At 43.2% G+C, this 21,589-nt stretch overlaps 2 long non-coding RNA genes across 2 annotated transcripts in view; one reads left to right on the top strand and one right to left on the bottom strand.

Moving 5' to 3' along the window:
- Positions 1-8,030: 8,030 nt before the first annotated feature.
- LOC139060732 (uncharacterized) lies at positions 8,031-12,453 on the bottom strand. The gene is made up of 3 exons (XR_011514988.1): positions 11,756-12,453; positions 11,063-11,122; positions 8,031-9,076 (listed from the first exon to the last, which is right to left on the bottom strand). It is a non-coding gene; the product is annotated as an uncharacterized lncRNA (long non-coding RNA).
- A 3,261-nt stretch (positions 12,454-15,714) lies between these two features.
- The window catches only part of LOC139060730 (uncharacterized), a 76,428-nt gene continuing 70,553 nt past the window's right edge, over positions 15,715-21,589 (top strand). Inside the window, exons 1-2 of the long non-coding RNA XR_011514987.1 lie at positions 15,715-15,823; positions 20,354-20,481. This is a non-coding gene — a long non-coding RNA (uncharacterized lncRNA). The remainder of the gene's footprint in view (positions 15,824-20,353; positions 20,482-21,589) is intronic.

Genomic DNA, 21,589 nt, shown 5'->3' with positions numbered 1-21,589 from the left:
CTCGAAAACTAGCCTAGCAGACTTTTGTTCGTCCTCAACTTGAATTCGCCTCGCCCATATGGTCACCGCATCAGGCCTATCTAATGCAATCACTTGAATGAATTCAGAACCGCGTAGTACGTTTTATAACCAGAATATATGACCGACAGACTAGTGTTACTAACCTGAAGTTCTCGCTATCACTCCCAACACTAGAGCTGCGAAGGAAGGTCGCTTTGCTCTGTCTCTTCCACAAAATAATTCATAGTCAGCATCCTACTACCCTTCCCCTTACCGAACCACATCGTACATCCCGTCGTCTTTGTAATAGCCACAGCTTTAGGCACACTTTTGGCCGAACCACGGCTTTTAATTCATCAGCGCTTCCACGTGCCATAAGCTACTGGAATGATCTTCCTGTTCGCATCGTTGCATTACATGACACTGCAGCCTTCAAAGACCAAGTACTGCTCTGGTTTTCCTAACTGTTTTATTCACTGCCTTGTACTTCGTTAGTCACCCTTTTAGCCGCCATTTCAATGTTCCTTCATAGATTGCATATACTGTGCAATATTTTTCCGGCCTTATATTTGTAACTTTATACTTCTCATTAGTTCTTTGTGTCCTGTGAAACTGTTACCCATTGTATTATGATGCATGAGCTGCTTTTTTGTATCCTTCATTTTCAGTACATGCCCCCCTCACACAATACTCCTGTTTAGAGCCTGTGAGTATTTTGAATAAATAAATAAATAAGTATCGCACTTCTACATTAGAACGGGAGTTGAGGAGACGGTGCTTTTACATACTAGCGAAGTGGACAAGATATGTGTGGGGATGAGTGTGGGAAGTACCCTCTATATTGCAGACCTTCCGAATTTACATGAATGTGACTGAGTGAATGTAAGAAAGGTGAATATACGGGGGTGGTGTATAGTAGTTTTGCAGTAAAGATGTTAGATGAACTATGAGGGCTTGAAAATGTGTGCAGTTTCATGTCCCTGGGGAACTAGAACATTCACTGAGTTGATATTGACACATGTGCTCGTTTATTTTTTGGGGGTGACCGCTTTTCACTGTCTAAGTGCTGGAGGTGCCTGCATGTATCAGAAGTTTCTCGAATGTTACTGATGGTTGTGTCTGCTGTCTGTGTCACTGTAGTTTGTGTAACCTGATTGAATATACGACGAAAATTGTGTAGACCATTCAGGAAGACACGCGAGCACCAGAAATTATTCAGAACCTTTGATGACTTGTGTATAAAAGCTGACGCGCTTGACCGGCAGAGCAGATTTTTTACGATCGCCAACTGTGTTCACCGCTATCATTGTGCTTTGAGTGTAGCCTGTTTTTCTAGGCACAGGTTCACCCAGTAAAGAGTTAGTTTCGCTGTTTACAGTTTTGCTACGACAGAGCGCACCGGGGTCAGAACTGCAGGGGACAACTTTGTAGGTCATGTCACTGAGGCAGTGTGTAACCTTGTAGGGACCAAAATACTAGCGGATCAACTTGTCCGAGAGTCCACGGCGACGAATGGCCGTCCAGACCCACACGCAGGTGCCGGTATTGTAATGGACGTCGCGTTGACCCTGGTTGTATCGAAGGGTGTTGGTATGCTGTTGACTCCGGATACGATGTCGAGCAAGCTGGCATGCCTCTTCGGCTCCTTGCACGAACTCTTCCACATGTTCGCCGGTCGGGTTATTATCAGCCAGAGGTAGCATGGCGTCAAGTGTTGACGTGACGCCCGTATAAAAGTTCGAACGCGTAAACTGTGTAGTCTCCTGTACAGCAGTGGTATACACAAAAGTCACATAGGCTAAAATCTCGTCTCACGTTTTGTGCTCTACGTCGACATACATGGAGAGCATATCAGCCAGCGTTCTGTTCAGACGTTCCGTTAATCCATTGGTTTGAGGGTGATACGCAGTGCTCTTACGGTGAGAGCTATGCATCAGCTGGAGAATGTCCTGCATAGGTTCAGCTGTAAATGCTGTACCGCGGTCGGTGACGAGAACAGACGGTGCACCATGTTGTAGGATGATGTGGCGTACAAAGAACTTGACCACTTCATACGAATTTGCTTGCAGAATAGCTTCGGTTTCGGCATACCGGGTTAAATATTTGGTAGCGACGACTATCCATCTGTTGCGCGAAGAAGTTACTGGGAATGGCCCAAGTACATCCATTCCTATTTGTTGGAACGGTGCTTGAGGAGGGTCCACAGTGTGGAGAAAGCCAGCCGGTTTAACTGGTGGTTTCTTGCGGCGTTGATAATCGCGGCAGGTCTTCACGTACCGTTGCACAGAAGAATAAAGCCGGGGCCAGTAATACTTTTGTCGTATCTTTGCTAATGTCTTGGCGAATCCCAGGTGTCCCGCGCATGGCTCATCATGGCAGGCTTGCAAAATGTATTGGCGCAGTGCCGACAGCACGACAAGGAGGTACGTATTGGGACTGCTTCTGCAGTTTTTCCTGTAACGGACATTGTTATGCAAGTAGTACGATGATAAGCTGCGCACGAGCGTGTGGGGTAGAACACCTTCAACTCCTTGAAGGTGCTCGATCAGCGGCAGCAGCTCAGGGTCAGCGTACTGGTGTTTAGTCATTTTTATGGCATCTATAACGTCGACACCGTTTTTATGGTGTGTCTAACGCCGACAATTGGCGAGTCATGGTCAGGGTCAGATGACATTGTAGGGAGTGGTGCGCGTGACACAGTCAGCGTCACTGTGCTTCCAGATCGGTAGACAACTGTAATGTTGTACTCTTGTAAGCGCAGGCTCCAACGGGCTAGTCTGCCTGAAGGATCCTTGAGGTTGGCAAGCCAGCACAGCGCATGGTGGTCACTGACTGCCTTAAAGGGTCTACAGTACTAGTACGGTCGGAATTTACTAATGGCCCACACAACCGCTAAGCTTTTTTTTTTTCGGTGGTTGAGTAGTTTTTCTTGGCCTTGGTGAGACTGCGGCTTGCATAAGCAATAGTGCATTCCGCACCAGCTTGGCACTGCACAAGAACTGTGCAGAGACCCGCATTGCTGGCGTCAGTATGAATTTCAGTGTCAGCGTCTACGTCGAAATAAGCAAGTATTGGGGCCTCTTGCAAACGGTTGCGCAATTCATTTAATGACTGCTGCTGCTCGTCCGCCCAAATGAAAGGCACATTGTCGCGTGTAAGCTGTGTCAGAGGCTCAGCAATTCTCGAGAATCCCTCGACGAAGCACCTATAATATGCGCACAAACCAAGAAAGTGTTGGATAGCCTTCTTGTCTGTGGGTGGCGAAAACTCGGTGACGGCAGCTAGCCTGTCGGGGTCTGGTCGGACGCCTTGAGGACCAACGACATGGCCAAGAAATTTGAGCTCTTGGAACCCAAAGTAGCATTTTCCAGGCTTGATGGTGAGGCCGGTAGTACGGATCGCAGTGAGGACACTCTCAAGTCAGGCGAGATGTTTGTCAAACATGCTCGAGAACACGACGTCGTCCAAGTATACGAGGCTAGTTTGCCACTTGAGTTCAGCAAGCACGGTATCCATCATCGGCTGAAAGGTGGCAGGTGCGGAACAGAGACCGAAGGGGAGAGCTTTGAACTCGTAAAGCCCGTCAGGTGTCACAAACGCTGTTTTTCATGATCCTGTTCATCAACTTCAATTTGCCAATATTCTGATTTAAGATCAATGAAGAAAAAAACTTGGCATGTTGTAGATGATCCAATGCGTCGTCGATGCGTGGCAATGGATAAACATCGCGCTTGGTGACATGGTTCAACTTTCTGTAATCTACATAGAAGCGTAGTGTGTTGTCTTTCTTTCTGACTAACAGTACAGGGGAAGCCCATGGACTTGTAGATGGCTGGATCACGTCGTCTTGGAGCATCTCTTTCACCTGATGCCTGGTCGCTTCTCTTTCCACTGGAGACACTCTGTAAGGATGCTGACGAACAGGATGTGCAGAATCGTCTGTAATAATGCGGCGCTTTGTGATGGACATGCGCCGCACTTTGGATGACGTTGAAAAACAGTCCACAAATTCGTTCACGAGACTCAACAGATGGGCTTTCCGACGGTCTGGCAGAGCTGCGTTAACGTGAATCTGTTCTTTTAGGCAAAGTTTAAAGTGTGTGGGTTAATTGCGGCCTTTGCACTAAATTCTTCCGGTGCACCTAAGTACCGTAAGTGTGTTTCACGAATGTATAATTTAGCCTGCTCTCCTGAGAGAACTATAACAGCCACACAAGTTAAATTTGTTGAAAATGGGGAGAATAATAGTGGCTCATATCCATGCTAACTGAAATGTTTGTGAGTGAAGCATTTTGCTAAAAAAGGAAGAAAGCGCTCGAATGCACTGTTTACAGGCAATGTTTGAAAGTGAAGTCGTAGGCGGCCAATATTTTATGGTGTGTGGCTTAATTACTGGCAACTGAAATCTTAAATGCAACTACTCAAAAGAAACAGCTTCAATGAAAATTGGGCCCCGATTGTGCCAGGTTGCATAAGCCAGCTGTCTGTCAATTGGAAGTTGAGTGAATCAAGTACAAACGTCTTCAAAATAAATAACTAGCAGAAGCCTGGAAGGATTAGAAGGATGTTCCAGTTTGTAACTGTGCATTAAAATGATACTAGACAAGTTAGAATGACATTTATAGAACACAAATATGAAAAGTAGGGAGAGTGTGAAATTGCCAAACTTTAGCTAGAAATGCATTCACATCTAGAGGAATGGCTAAAGTAGCAGGCTTGTGAAGTATGCGTTGCCATGTTCCTAATAACTTTGTCATCCATATGTTGTCTCTGTCTACTACGGTAATGCTGGTTGTGGAATTCTAGAAACATGCACAGGTGTTCCGCTCTCCGGGTTTCATGCAGCGCCAAGCCTTTTAATATCACCCAAAGTCAAGACACCCTCTCTTAAGACCGCCACACCGAACTTCCTCCCGTATCAACCACAGCAACGCCATAGCATGACTTAACAGCCGTACTTCATCAATGCTAATCTCATTCTTTCCTCAAGCAATAACCCACTGAAACAGTCTACCCGATACCATAGCCTCATGCACTGACAGCGAACTATTCCGGAAAAAATTAATCAGCCATATTCCATTGTACATGCATAGCTAATGTGTTTCATGCTCTTGCTGTATGGAAATCTGCTGCTGTATTTTTAGGCTGTTGTATCTCTGCACTTTTGTGCTGTATTTTTTTAGCTATTTCTATTTTTGTATCTGCTGTTACACTTGTACCTCTGTACTTCACTGTACTGATACTGTACCTCTGTAGCCGTGTCATATGTTCCTCTATGCCTCCCCCCCCCCCTCTTATGTAATGCCCTCGGGCCTTTAAGGTGGAAATAAATTAAGTGAAATGACCCCCCCCCCCCCCCCACAAATGAAATTACCAAGAACCAGCACTGTGAAATAGTGTTTGATTAGTGCATCAAGGTGCCAACTACACATTATTGTAGGAGAATCAGTTTACATTCTAGTGGTGCTGGCGGGCTATGTTTTGTTCTTGTTCACCCTCTCATGATGACAAATCAGATAGTGGCCTGACGAAAATGGCTGTGAATGTTGTGTATAAAGTTTATTCCCCTTCTTTCTTTCGGATGTGAACGCTGACATGACCAGCTAGACCATTGTGTACTCTGTTCACATCACCACCTTTGCTGTATATAAAATAAATCTCACTTAGTGCACAGGATGCTGCTCAATGAAGGTGGCACTAGCAATTAGATTTTGGTCGTTCTCATGTCTCATCATGTGAACTTGAAGATATTTTTGTCTTTTATAAAGGTTCAAGGACATAACTGTTAATTACAAGTTCCCACAACACTTGCTCATTTATCTTTTTTTTTTCAATGTGTATGTATGCTTCACATTTAAAATAAATGTTTGTTGGAAACCAGCACTTTGTTCATGTCTGCACTTTCACTATACCTTTATTGTGCTGGTCTGCACGAATGCCTAAACGTTGAAGTGACACGGAAAGACAGAGCTAATTATAAAATCTGTGCACAAAAACTACTAACTGCACACATTGAAGTCGGGGTTCAAAAAGAAATATTTTTTTCCACACTGAGAAAGGAAACAAGAGCTACGTCTAAAAGAATGCAATGAAGGTTGATTCTAGTGGTAACAGGAAACAGTCTGCTTAAGGCACGGTGCCGAAGCACTGTACAAGTTCTTGGGAAGATTTATAAGGATGAAAGAGGAAACTACAAAAACAGCAGCCATTAAAAAAACCTGGTAATGTGTAAATGCAGATATTTGTAGCATGTATAAAAAGCATGTCCTTAATGCCACAAGCCTTAGCAGTGATTTAACAAGGAATGTCATTTTGAGTGATTTTCACAAGATGACGTACTGTTGAGCAGCAACTGCTTTCTTAGCAGCATTTAGGCATGAGTAAATCGCCCCGTACCTTTAATGGGTGAGAAAGAGATTAAGCCAATGCATAAAGTAAGCTTGGGTAATCAAACTGTAAAAAAGAAAGTGGGAGGTGTTAAGCGTTAATTACCGATGCTGCAGTGCTAACTCTGTTTGAGCAATCGATGAAGGCTAATTCGAGTTACCTACAAAAGTTCTCCATGACATCAGGACATATCATCAGCTTGGATTTTTTTCAGCGCATGCACCATATGTGGTGTGTTAAGAAGCGTTGTAGGTATCTATGTTGAGTTAGTGTAGGATGTGACATCTCCGAGTCATCCCAACGTTATATGAAGCAGCTACCCCTTTTGGCTTTGGTTCGCAATTTAAAATTAGCAATGACCTTCTAAGCCAATTATGCCATCCCACTGGTAACACTAATGTCAACGTCATTTGCATATGTAAACATCCTAATGTACTTAAACACCAAAGCTTCCTTTTAAAGTACATGCAAACTGTACAAGTGCCTTGCCTGAGTTAACCGTCAAAGGAATCACAATGAAATGTGTTTAAAATTGAAATTGTGGTCTTGCGAGAAAAATGGCACCTGTGTGTAACCTAGGGACAAATGTTATAATAAATCCGCTAACATGTAATTTCGGAAAGCTTCACTGAAAGAGGTTCACCATGACGTGAAATGTGTAACACAACACACTTGTATGTACGTGAGTGACACACAACAATGATCTTCAAACATGTGGTGCACTGTATGTAGCATTGCTGCACATTCAGTAAGCTTTGTGATGTGCAATATTAAATTGGCAGCATGTTTCCAACACCTGCACGAACTTGAACTGTTAGCTTTATGTCTGTTAAAAAGTACAACTTTTTATCAACGGAAATGAAGCAACGGAAACGAAGCATTGTTTAAAAAAGCAGTGTGGGGCGCATCACACGAAGCTTTTTTTTTAGGTGCGTTTTGGAATTAGCCAGTCACCACATTTGCTTAAATGTTATGTTACGAGCTATGTTGCAATATCAAGCGTATCTCAAAGTCTCACCCGCATCGCTGTGACAGAAAGTCTGATTTTTGTGGAATGGCTGACAAAGAAAAGCTTTTTATTACCATGTATTTCCATGTGCTTCTGCAAGGTCATGTTGACTCATGACCGAAACCAAAAATGCATGCACTTTATATGCCAATTCGTAGTTTCCACCTCCTTTATGTCCATGTGAATTATTTATTACACACAGTTTAGGTTTCGATAGCATAAGTCGTAAAGGTATGCACTGCAACGTTTGTGGCAACAGTTTGTTGTTCTGTATGCACTGGAAGACATGTTCTGTCGCCTCTGCTGTGACTGTGTTTGTTCACTTGGTTTTGTGCCACAATTCTTTTCATATAATTTGTCCTCCTTCAACGATTGGCCATATTCCTCGTGTTTCTTTTAGTTTGTTGTTGGATCCCACGAAACACACAAGCAGCTATTTGATGTCTAAAAGATGTCTTCAACGGCTAATTCAAAAGCCTAGTAGCTGTCTTGATCAAGACATTTTGTAGCCATGGACGTGTAGAAGTACTTCAGTTAGCCCTGCTAACGTTACGCTAAAAGTTGGCTAATGGACAGCTTGACAAGAACAACTGAAGACTTTTATTAGACATTCCCCCACATTTTTGCGGCAGCTCTTACAACAACACGACGTTTGCCCACAGTTACAATTTATTTTAAACGAGGCATGGACATCAGAAAAAAAAGTTTATATTGTCGGATAGAGTGATGCAGAGGTAGTTTTTCCAGATGTGAACCATGGGAATAGTGTAGTACAGCCTCATTGGTCAATTTGTGCTTTTTAATTAGACCAATCAATTGAATGCCACCTGTCAGAATTATTTTGCAAATCAAACAAGATCTGTATTGTATGCTGATATAATTCCAATGTTCACTCATTGACCTAAACAAGAACATCTATGCGTGAAACACGTCATTATTGACAAAACTTCGCCCTGCTGGGTCTCCATCAAATTGAAATAGTTTCTAGCAAAGAAAAATTTTGTCAGTGATGCTGCAGTTCAGGCAAAAATTACATCCTGGTTTCAGCTACGGGGGCACAATAGCCTTACACCAGTATACGAAACAGAACACTGTGCTGCAATGAGTTAAGAAATAAAGGATAGTACACATCTGGAAAAACACTCTGCGAACCACTCTAACTAGCAATATAAATATATTTTTTCTGATGTCCATGCTTCATTTAAAAGTAAATTGTAACTTACTTTCTGGGTGCCTCTTGTAAGCTAACGCCACATGCTTGCACAGCATCACGCAGAAATAATGGCCAGTTCTTCGGCATACCATCCATTAGTGAATTCCTTGTACGTTGCATGTTACAAGAACTGAAAGATAAATCATAATATGCTGTTAATTTTTTTCATAAATTGTATGATGAGCTTTTCATGCATAAAAGGTGATTGCAAGCGAAAATGCAGCAAGGCATCAACTTCACACCATGTCACATACTCGTACTTTATTACCTAACAGATTAGAAAAGATGCAGAAAGTGTAATTAAGAAGAGTGACAAATAGCAGCAAAGGTGATCATCGATAAATCTTGAAGATGATTGCCGCCGCTCCCAGAGTAGGCCAGCCTTCGTAGGAGAGCACTGGCTGCCCACAAAAGCTTGCTGTCACAGGCCACCCGTGACGGTTCTTGTAGATATAGGCAAGCAATACCTGCACAGAACAGGAAAAAAAGGGCAAGGGAGGAAATGGGAATGTTGAAATTGGAACTTCAATTAGCAATATGTGCAAAGTAAGAAGTATTGCTCACATTAAAAATAAATTTAAGCACTCCTTTCTCTTATATTACGGGTATCTTAAGGTATGTATGCAATGATGTTTAAAATGACTGCTATATTTCCTATCATAAGAAGCCAACAAACACTGACACCAAGGACAACGTAGGGGAAATTACTTGTGCTTGATAAATTAAATAAAAAACGATAAATTAATGGAAATTAAAGTGGATGAAAAAACACCTTGCCGCAGGTGGGAACTGAACCCACAACCTTCGCATTTCGTGTGCTATGCTCTACCAATTGAGCTACAGCGGCATCGTTTTCCCATCCACTTTCTTGGGTATTTATGTGTCCTAGTAGAACGCTGGGAGTGTTAGCCAGCGCCCCAACTCGGAGACCTTGTTCCTGGCATATAGTCATTAAGTTGCATAGCAGTCAAAGTCAGCCTTTAAATTATTGTATGGTGTTTTGTGGCCACTTATCAACCTGTCAAACAAGTCTGAGAAGCTTCCTGCAAAATATAATTAGTTTAAAACAGTAATTCACTCTGCAGGTAAATGATGTACTAACTTAATTAAAAAGTTAAACAGCGTCTTATATTGTTGAACTAAAAGCAAGTTTGGCATTTTGCGCTGCCTAGCTGTTGCCTTTCTTTCAAACTTAAACATGACACAGTACAGAGTAAGCAGGTAGCATGCAAAGGAGGACTGGTGATAAAGTAGTGTTCCAAAGCAACACTCCTAGCTGGATCAATCACTTTTGTTGATATATCTTCAAGTGACCCTAATTGGCTTCGGGCAATACCTCACACAAATGACGCAACACCTTGGATGATGCGTCATACAAAGTTGAAAGTATCTTGGAAGTGTTAACATGCTGTTTGCATGAGAAAGTGCAAAGTGATTCGTATAGGTGGCAAATTATCAGTGTATCTATAGCCTCAGGTAATTCTGAGCATCTATGCTGACTTACAACTGAGAAGCCACTGCACACAAAAAGGTTTATTCAAGTAATGGTCCATGCAGAATAATTGCCCACCTAGTGAAAAGGCAAATGTGGCAGGCTAATGGGCCAGGGCAAATAGACTGATAAATTCTGATAACACCCCCAATGATATTATTAAAATAGGTGATAAAAAACAGCACAGATAAAATTGCAGTCATGACAAAATTTTAAAAGAACCTCTGCAAACTGCTGGAACCCTCAGCATCATGCCTGTTCTACACGCACATATGTTGCAGCGCAATCTATATCTCAGACGCAGGCGCCTCCACAGATCACTTTGTGATCTCCTCACAATAAGGTTAAAAAACAGTCTGGCACAAGCTACGTGATGTGATTCATTTTGCAAGCGCCAGCCAAGTGCTGATGGTGGTAGAGCAAAATTGGAGTTTGTCCTTGTATGGAAGCCTTGGCCTGTTTTATCAATTCTAGCGGCAAATCGCACCTTTTACAGCACACATAAATCTTAAATTAGACTGCTTGTTGATGCTGTACAATAAGTTCCTGTAAAGAAACTAAATCACACAGAAAACATTTGGAATACCAAACTAATCAAATACTGGCTTGAATACATTTGTGCGTTAGGGAAGCAAGGTGTAATGTACACTGTTGTAGAAAATTTTTACTCATGTATGGAATACTTCTATGACACAGTAGAGTTAATTTGCGAGTTCTTACATAGCAATGACTACCTACAGGTAAATTTTGTAAGGCTTAGGGAAACTAATTATTAGTAGAACTGTGTATGTACACTGGCACTGAGAAATTGGTTATAATAGTGGCAGCTTATAATGGACCAGTGCAAAAAAATGGCCGTTGGTGAGACACCAACTAGCTATTTTACCACGAAGCACTCCCTGGCCTTAACCCACATAAAAAGCACTGGGAGGACCAGAGAGGGTACAGTACATTGGCTTACACTGATCATGAGGTCCCGTCATCCAGCTAGCGCCAAGGTACAAGAAGGATGTCCAGCCGCCTATAGAGTGAAAGGGACAAAATAAGATAGCATCAAGTGAGTTGAAAGGCAGATTTGCAATTACAAATAAGGTGACTCAGTCACAGTCATTCATTAATAAATGCCAAGCTGTCGCGATTTCACTCCCAGATGAAACACCTACTAGGTTAAAGGTTTTGCTGCTTATTTAGAACAAAACAAGTGAAATTTGTACATCAGCAGACGATTTAATTTGAAATTGTATAGATGAAGTAAACATTGCAGTTATATTTTTTTGTTTTGCTATAAAGTGGGATAGCTACAAACTGCATAGTCACTGACACGCGCGCACACGTAAGTACAAAAGGACACAAAATAAGGCGAGTTCAGTCTGGCTCAGCATTACAGCCAGCGCGTCGTCTTCGAATGCACTCCTTTCGGTTGGCTCGTGCTACGTTAACCACAGGCTAACAAGCAGGTCAAAGTTCTGGCTGTTGTTGCGGAAGTCGTGGAGCGCGGTAGTGCTGAACGGCTGAACACAAGCAGAACCCTCGTATAAAAGTAATTACGAAAACTCGCAGGGCAGAAGAGCCCATATATCAAGAATTGCCGCGGGTAACACCTAAATATATTGACATTGTTGACGAAAAACGAAGCGCAATGTATTTCACTTACCGGAAAAAGTGTTACCCGAACGTGCGACGTACAAAGGCGCACCGAGACACGAAGGCGGCGAACGCAGATCCCGCCATTGTGGTAGTAAGCCGTCGGCGAAAACACGCAATACAGCCGATGTCACGAAGCACTGATGCAAAACACACGGCACACAGCATCAGCACAGCTAAATGACTCCAGTTAATATCCAGTATAAATGTACAGAACGGCTTAGAATGACGCACAACTGGATAACGAACCCACCACCGAGAAATAGCGGGCGGCAGTGGCCGTTTTTTCAAACTTCCTGTCTCCCAGTGTTTCCAGCACAGAATGAGATGTCCGACAAATTTGGATTGTGCCGCCAAAGTGGTCGCAGCGCGGTGGCTCTGTGACACCGCTGTGCAACACCAGCGTTTCGCTCCTGCTGCTGTAAACACCTGCTGCGCGAGCATAGAATGGTTTCCAGGCGTCGTGTGCGCGTCCCGTATGGAAAACAATAACACGCCCTTGATTGTTGAAGTTCTGGTGTGAAATTATTTAATATTAAAGCCAATCAACTTATGTTGCTTCAAACGAGTTCGATTTGTCTGAGGCGTCTTTTATTCGCTAACGCCGACGGTAACCGCACATTTAACACGTCGTTTGGCATTTTATGCACTTTTAGACAAAAAGATCTAGAAAAGTTCTTGAGTTAGACATTCTGAATGCGTTTACCAAAACAGACTCTAGTGACACCTGTAGTGGGTTTTGCCACCGATAGAATATAGACTAGCATATTCCAAGTGCTGAGGTTATGAAGTCGAGGTTTTGACGGAAGCTGAGGTTATGTTTAGAAGAAATTCTATTTTCAGTCTTATCATAGACCAAGACGTCTATAGACGTTTGTAGCCGTTTCAAGAAGTTTTTAAGAGGTTCTGTGTTTCGTGGGATACTTCCATATTGTTTCCTACATACGTTACATTGTGACACACATTGCGATTTAATTGTGTTGGAAGTCGTTAATATGACATGAGATTTCTCCTCCGTCTGAGGAGACCAAACAGGTTTACTTCGACATGTCATGCTCGTAGTATGTACTACGAACAAGCGTGAGTGCGCAATACCTCATTACTATTTCCTTTCAGCTTGAGCGTAGGATTTAGCTGCTCGGACCATGGAATTTATAGCTTTGGAATATATTTGTGTAATCTACACGAAGTATACATGATGTGTTGGCAGTGAGGGTGCAAGAATTAGATTAAAGATAGGCTTTTTTCAATACACCAATGCCACAACAAAGTTGTGCACTACCTCTCCACACTTGAAAAGCACTGGAAGTGCATGGTAGTTCACAAGATTATTGCAAGGGTGGGACTCCTTTGTCGATTGCACCATCTTGACAGAAAGGCACATTCCTGTACCATACTGTGCCACAAACATAAATTTGGAGGAAATTGTGCCATGCTACACCACAATGACATGACACCACAATGACAGAGAGCGAATTCCATACACACAAAAAAAGACTACAGCCGTTCACATGTTGCACACCAAGCCAGCGTGCCTCTCGCATGAATTTTTGCACTCGCTACAGTGGACTTTTCAGCGCTTCCTGCAACTGGTCGGGGCATGTGCGGCCACTTGGGAGGTTGTAATTATAATATTTGAATACATCTTGAGTTCCCCAAATGGCATCGCTGGCTCATCCTCACATGCTTTGACTTGCACATACTTTACAGCATACAGTGCATGGCGATGTCGTTATCACCCCTGCAATTTATCTGGAACATCACACCAACACTGACGGCAGAAATGTGCCTACAGTGTCCATGTAATTGCTATTGTTATAAAAACGGATTGGAATAGCTTTAACTTTCACCAGTCTGGGGTTGATCGCGGCTCTCTGCGTCTGCATTGACATATGGTGAACCAGAAAGTGTGTTACCACGTTGATTGGACCACATGATTTAATAACATTGCAGTTATGAGCGTTGGCACCAGAATATATAGTTCCATCATAGTGCCACCAATGCTCTTACCTTTATACAGAAAAACATGCGCAATGCTGCCTGTTGACATACTTTATTGTTCTTTTCGTGTTGGTCTTTTATATTTCATTGTGGTTTCGAAGTGCCCTGTACACTCCATTCCACCAATTGCCATTGGCCCGCTCCAAACTGCTTCAAAATAAATTTCTCTACCCCAAATTGCTCCAAAATAGAATTTTGTCTGCTCCAAACTGCTCCAACACCCAATGTTACTTGCTCCAAGAATTGCTGAAAAAAAACTTCGGTCAGTTGTAACCATGAGATTGCCACACTACATTACTAATAAACCTTCAAACGTATGCTGGTATTTTTAAGAACTTTTAATTCTGACATATGGAAGGATAACACATTATTTATAAATCAACACTAAACTTGGGTTCCATTCGTTATAAACGAGGCCATGATTGTGGCCAACTCCGAAATGGGCCTCAGCTGCTGTTCCATTGTGTCAGCTAGTCTGCTGACCTGGTGGTTCAGCGTCTGTAACTCACCAGTTTGCTGCAATAAAAATGTTTTGTCAGCAATGCTTCTACACATGTTACTGTGAAAGGCAGAGTTTTGCTGAACGTGTAGTCATCTTAGACGGCAAAACACATGGCCATGCAATGCCACTAGCACTGATACTTTCATCCAAACTTGGGCGCTTTCCTACACATCTACCTAACAAACCGTGCTGTCACATTCTCACTTGCTGTCCTGAAAACATGCAGATATGTAACCGACAGAGCGAGGCTGCTACTTTCACTCTACTAGCGTGCAGCACCAGTCATTCAGCCTTGCTGCTAATACAATGTACTGCCGCCATCACGACAAGAATATGTGAGGATAAGTGGTAGTGTTGTGAAGCAGCAGTGGATGCAATTGCACTGGGAGCACAAGAGTCAGGTTGTGTCAAAGCAAGGCATGCGATACGTGTAGACAGTCTAATGGACCCATAGTGTGGTTGTCACTTGTAGGTAACATGTAAGTGTAAGTAACATGTAACATGTAAGTAACAGTAACAATGTAAGTAACATTGTAAGTGAACATGGCTAGCCTTCACTGGCACAAAACGATGTTTTTTGCACAGGCAGCAATTCGCATGTGATTATTGTGTCAATTTCGGCCCAGCCTAAACACGCCAATGCAGCGTTTGTATACTTTTTCGGCGACTGATCATCTGGTGTGGTGCAGGTGTGACTCGACACAGGCATGCATGTCTGGCTGGTGCCTCTCGGTCAGCAGAATGACAGCTGGTTTCACATACTGCTCAAATGGACTGCATGCCTAGTGGTAGGTTGGCTGCAACCTTGCTCTTGCATAGGTATCATCCAGTGCTGTTTCGCCATGGTGACGTCCCGCGATGTTTGCACCCGCATTTGGGTGAGGTGTCGCAATGACAGCACATCATGTGAACTTGCTAGTGCTTCCCTAATGCGACTCCTACTTGCATGTGTGTGCTCTCAATCTCCGTGCTGCTTGTGTCACTGCAAGGAGACACCAACATATTGTTTTGTGTGGCTAAATTGTTGGGTAGGCACTGCAACATATGTCTTATTGTTACAAACATTCTCAAGAGAACAATGCACTCTTATGTAATGTCAACCTCACAACACACAACATATGCAAGCCTGTATTGCGAAACAAAGCTTCCGTAGCTTTGTTTGGCTGCTCTGTGCAATCTGCCGTTTAGCTGCGGTTTTTTGTGCTACTTCGAGCTTTCTCACATATGAATGCATGCCCATTCACTGAACTATTTCTGCTACTGCACTGTAGCTCTGGATGCGCAATTAAAATCGAATGCATGTTCTTGTGCAAGCCATCCTGCTATAAAACACAATTTTGCGCCATAACTCCGCCGCGCCGGCCACTTCGATGTTTTACCGTCAAATTTAGCGAAGCCTATGGGTTATTTTTCCTCTCACTGTGGGCTAGCCGATCTGATCCAATCCAATCCGATCCGATCCGATACTTCGTGCGAATTACAAGTGCGAATACAGAGGCTAGAAGGTTTTCTGTTTGGTGTTGTGTTTGTAAGCTGCTGCCGTTGGGTCGCCTGCAAGCCTGGACATGAGCAAAAGTAAGTGTATTGAAGCTACCGAATCTAGAAAATGCTACATTATAGCAGTTATGTAACTTAAATGCTCAGCCTTGAGGGCAGCGCCGACGGGATTGTCTAAAAGCGAAGCTGGGTGGTCATGCCTTGTAGCTGCAGTGGACGAAAATGTGGCGCCATTGTTTGATTTTTCGTGATATATGGTATGCAGTAGGAAACAAGCTAGTGCCACTTGTATTTGTTGGTCCTCGCTTGTCATCAGGTCAGGTTGTCGAGCATACTAAATTCTCGATTATTTGACCCCCGTTTTCTCATATAATTCGAAATAGCAGCGCGGTCCCAAACCCTATGGTGTCGGACGCTCGCTAGTTCGCACGTGAGAAGGTTCGCACTGGTTAATTATGGCGGGGCCGCTTCGAGGTACCACCCGCGACGTCAGTGATTGACCTAATAGACCTCACCGAACCTGTGTAGGGAACAGTGATGCCTGCACACCTCAGGCGCGTGTGCTATGGCAGGCGCGACGTCTATCGGTAGTCCACCACTGCCGAAGTATAAATCAGCTGCATATTTTCAGTTTTGCATCTCTTAAATTCAAGCCATCCCTCCGCTGCCACCGGGCGTGCGCATCGGCCAGTCGCTCCGTTTCGGACATTGTGCGTCACGGGTCGTGTAGTTTTATTTTGTATGTTTACTTTGGGATGGCCAGGTCACGGCGTTCTAACGTCTACGCATCTCTCTCTTGCGTCCACGTGCTTTCTCCGCTCTTCGAGTATGTTAAACCGCCGGATTTTGAGGACGCTTCACCTCATCAGAGTTCATGCGGTGAACCATCCTCATATTGTGATGGGGCCATTTGTGAATAGGCACCGCGGCTACTGCGTCACACTGCGAAAAGAGTCGCGGAGGCGCTTATGATTCTGGAGCAGTTGTACGACGTTCCCGACAGTGTGCGAAAAGCAAAAAAACTTGACCAAACTGCAAAAAATTGTCGCGGTCACTTTGTTTCCAACTCAAATTTACTGCAACAATATTCCAGGTGTTCACTTTATAAAACTGCTGTGATGCGAACTGTTTTCATCAGTTTTTTTGGGCCATTCGATAATTTGGACTTTCAGATAATTTTAACATGGTTGCTATTTCCTTGAAGGCTGAATTGGCTAGATTTTACTGTACTTTTACATGCCGGGTGGTGTAAGGCCGCACGTGAGCTGGAGCTGTATTCTCTTAACATTCCACTGGTCATTTTGGATCCATTTGATCTTGTGGCATTTTACCACTCGCTCCACAGGAGCCAGCGGTCCAGTTGCTATCCACAAATGCTTGTAAGCTGCGGCTTCGTCACCCAACCTGTGCCAGAGGACCAAATGGATCCGACATAGAAAATGGAATGTTGAGAATACGCCCCTGGGCAGTATTTAGCTGTCTCGTGTGCAGTCTAAACTTTCGAGAAAAAAAAAACCGCTGCAAAGTATTCTACAAACACATGCGGACATCACAAGACATGCGGACATCAAGGATCTCCAACAGAAACTTGGATTGCCACAGCTGGAGTTCCTGCGGCACGTAAGCAGCAGGTGGCTGACACTATTACCAAGTATACAGCGTGTGCTTAAGCTGTATGATGCTTTGAAGTCTTTCTTTTCCAAGGCTGCAGAACCAAGAAAATCCTCATCTATAAGGCACAATCGCCTCGCATCTGCATTTTCTGACAACACGCTCCGAGCACGACTCCTTTTTGTTCAGAATGCCGCCCAGCTCTTTGACAAGTTTCAAACCTTGTTTCAGAGCAAAGAGCCTCTTCTTCATTTATTTTATGATGAAATAGTTGCTGTGGTCAAACAGCTGATGGGCAGATTTTTTGCGGCAGGAGTCGTTTGTAGATGTAACTGGTTTCCATTTGAAGAATGTTCAAGTTGAATCGCAAGCTAACTGGAAAGTGAAACCTGAGCTTGGCTTAGATACTGAGAAAGAAATGGAGCTTTGGACACCAACTCAGAAAAAGGCTTTCTATGTCAAGACCAGAGCTTTCTATATATCCAGCACAAAGTACCTCGTCTCAAGGTTACCTTTGGACAACAAAGTGCTCTTCCACAGTAGATTTTTGAAGCCTGGTGTAGTAGGAGACCACTACACAACGTCACTGCGCTACATCGCGAATGCCCTGCCACAAGTCATGCCACCCAGCGAAGTATCATCTCTAACTGATGAGTGGTTGCACCTTTGCTGCGAAATTTCTGACTGGGATGTTTCAACAAATGTTGTTGAACACTGGGTTAATGTGTTTGCACTAAAAATGCCCACTGGCGAACCCAAATACCCAAGACTGGGAAGGCTCGTAAGGGCTGTTCTTTCCTTGCCACATGGCAACGCAGACTGCGAGAGAGGATTCAGCGAAAACAAGCAGGCGCTTCACCATGGAGCCTCTTTGTCAATAACAAGTGTGTCAAGCCTTCGTCAAACGAAAGCATACTTGAAGCGTTATGGGGGTGACGTCGCAAAGGTGCCAATCACTAGAGATCTCCTGAAGTGTGTTGGAAAGTCGTACAGTGGTTATCGCAAACGCGTTGAAATGGAAGAAGAATCAAAATCACGCAAACGGAAATGTGACGAGCCACTGACAGAAAGCAGCGAAGAAAAAAAGCTGAAAGAGGAAAAGGCCACCCTGCAGTGCCGTCTATCCACCCTGAAGGCATTACTTACCAGTGCCGAGGAACTCATAGCACGGGAGTAAAATCGAAGGACATGGACAAAGTGGAAACTGGAAACGTTTTGCTCGTTGATGTGAATTCCAAATTGCCGGCGGTGCTTGAGCGCACTAGAATGATAGATTCCACGCTGGAATCTAACAAGTAATTCTAACAAGCAAATTGCATGCTGAATAAAATGATTTTCTTTGCGTTTTTTTGTATGTCAGTGTGAAGTTGCAATTATTACAAGTACTTTACTCTAAAAACATGCTCCAAAACACAATTTTTGTGCTCCAAAACATAACTTTCGTGCTCCAAAGCTGCTCTGGAATGGCATTATTACTGCTCCATGAGCTGCTGCAAAATGCTCAAGCCTGCTTCCACCATTGTGGATGTCATCTGATAACCCAATCCTCAATCTTTCCTTTTTGAGGATCAACTGTATGCAACAGGATATCTCTAATGCACCACTGTAAACCCGTTGATCACTAGACGCTTGGCAAAGGTCCAAGCATTTGTATTGACAAGGCAGTTTAGTTGGGAAATATCACCTGCAGCCACACGGTAAAATGCAATTGGGTGAGACGTCTGGCTAATGAATGTAACAGTCTTGGTAATTATTGGCTATGTTATATGTTACGTGCATGCTTAGGCAACTTCATGTTTCAACCACACTCACCTGAGGAGCAGAACGTTTAGCTTTCAGTTTTAGTTGGAGTGGTGAAGTCAAACTGAATGCATACTTCATGGATACTCTTGTTATTGAATGGTAATGCTACGTATCTTGTGCATAAAAACTGCATCTCGATGCTGTAGGGTTTACGTAGTTTGGATATTTAGTAATGTGGCAATACATGAATAAAGAACATAGCCATGGATGATTTTAACTGGCGAGCAGAACAAAGGTCACTGTGAAGACCTCTTTGAGGGTATGTAGTGTCACTGGTGGGTTGACAAACCTAAGGCATGGGAGATGCCCACAAAAAGGTAGCAAAAATTGAATGAAGGCAACTACAACAGCACACTGAATGCATGCCTGCATGCTATGTATTCATTGCACGTTTGAACAAATATTGCACAAACTTTCAGTCATGCATGTGCGATTATCTAGTGGCTTGCTAACAAAGCTTGCCTATGTATGATGCTAGGAGTGTATTCTAGGGGGCCAATGTCACCTTTGTTAACTGGCAGAGCTTCATATGGCAAAGTCATTTCGGACAACTTCCACAAATTCGAAGTGAAATTGTTATGAGGTGAATGTGACAAATGTATTTATGCAAATGCCATGTCACACAACAGATACATATAGTCAAGCCAAATTAATACTTGCGTGACATCATGTAATGTGGTTCTTGGCTGAGCACTCGTGAATGGCTGTTCGTCTATATCAGTGGTATGGAAATTAAAGATTAAAATAGACCAAGAAACTTCCTATGCGCCTGAATTGTACATGCTATTATGGACTGCTGGGGACTGGGATTTTGTGGGAAGTCGATATATTACAAGGTTAAATGCACAATGCAAACACTTCACTTCACATAAGAGAAACGATGAGCTGCATTAGTGGTGCGGCTGTGAAAGGAACTGTAATTTCCAATTTCGCACGTTTCTATAACGATTTCAAGGTCTATGCTCCTCAAGTGAAAACGTGAAGTATTCCTGTTTCACTGATGAAAAAAAAAAAAAAAACATTTCAGGTATGAAATGTATGTACAGTCAAGTACAACATGAAACCTCATGCAGATGAATACTTGTATTGCCTGTTGTTATTGCTGCCCTAATTGCGCTGCTTATCCTTAAACAGCATAGTTACAGTTCGTTAGTCGTGCAGCTTAGAAGCTAGTGTGCTTCCCAAATTATGCAGGGCCTTCAAGACCTACATCAACAAGAGGCTGCCTCTCGCAGCAGGCTGTGGGTGACACAGCCAGAAGGGTGACCCTTGCAGCTGCAAGGAATACGTTGGCAGAAAAGTGATTGGAGGAGTACTGCAAGGTGAGATGGCAGTGCTGATAGTGCGTACATGTAATTAAACCTGAGCGATTGAATTTTTGGCACGGCCGAGTAGGTGTATTTGGTGACTAGAAAAGAAATAAGGAAAAAAGTTCTTGGAATTTAGCGTGTTAAACAAAACAGTAATTCTCACCATTCACACGAGTAACTCAAATGCAGAGACACAAGGAATATGCAGTGTTCTTCGTTATGTACGTAACGTTTGACATGAGAAGTATTACTTGACCCTTGTCTGGGGGATTCTGGAATGTGTTGCACTTTTCCGACGGTATGAACATAACTTAATGCGCAAAACAATGTTGCATATCATATGCGAGCTTATGTCCTAAAAAGTGGCATTGAAGTCTTGCAAGCTGTAAGGTTCTCATGCAAACCCACGGTTGATTTCTTTTCCTTCGAGACAGCTCTATTGAGCCATTCTTCCTTAGTATTTCGAGATTGAAACCTGACTAGTATTGGCTGTGTCTTTCCTTGTTTAGCTGGAAGTCTATGAACAGCATCGAGTTCCCTTGTAGTGACATGCTGCAGACCAAGTTCACTAGCAAAGATGTTAATCTTGCTGAGCAAGTCCTCATTCTCGGTGAACCTTATGCCGTGTATTTCCATATTGTGTCGTCCATACTGCTCAAGGTGATTAAGGTAATTTCTCAGTTTTTTTGTTTCTTCACAGTCCCCTGACGCTTCAATGGCGGCAACTCGTTTCTGTGAATGTAATGTAATTAATGTAAATCCACCTTGATCTAGTCACTAATCAATAATTAACTTTGCTAAGCAATAATCTCTCATTCAGCTGTACATGATATTGTGAGCTGTCATGATTGGGGGCTCAATCCCATCGTCCGTGGTCCTTTGCCAAGATTGGAGTACGGCATGAATTCGAAGGTAGCTGGCCCATGCCGTCGTCCAACTTATTTACGCTGAGATCGTTGATGAAGTGAAGAACTGTTTCTCATCGAGAACGAGGAAAATGGGTTTATTTACAGAAATTAAATCGGTCTAACATGACTGCTTGAGAAAAAGAGTATCAGTCCAACATGACTGCATGAGAGAAGTGACTCAGTCTAACATGACTGCTCAAGAGAAGTGTGTC

Source organism: Dermacentor albipictus, chromosome 6 (genome assembly GCF_038994185.2).
Source record: "Dermacentor albipictus isolate Rhodes 1998 colony chromosome 6, USDA_Dalb.pri_finalv2, whole genome shotgun sequence".
In the NCBI taxonomy this organism is placed as follows: Eukaryota; Metazoa; Arthropoda; class Arachnida; order Ixodida; family Ixodidae; genus Dermacentor; species Dermacentor albipictus.
The sequence above is the reverse complement of the archived record's forward strand: the minus strand, read 5'-3'. Positions and strand labels throughout refer to the sequence as shown.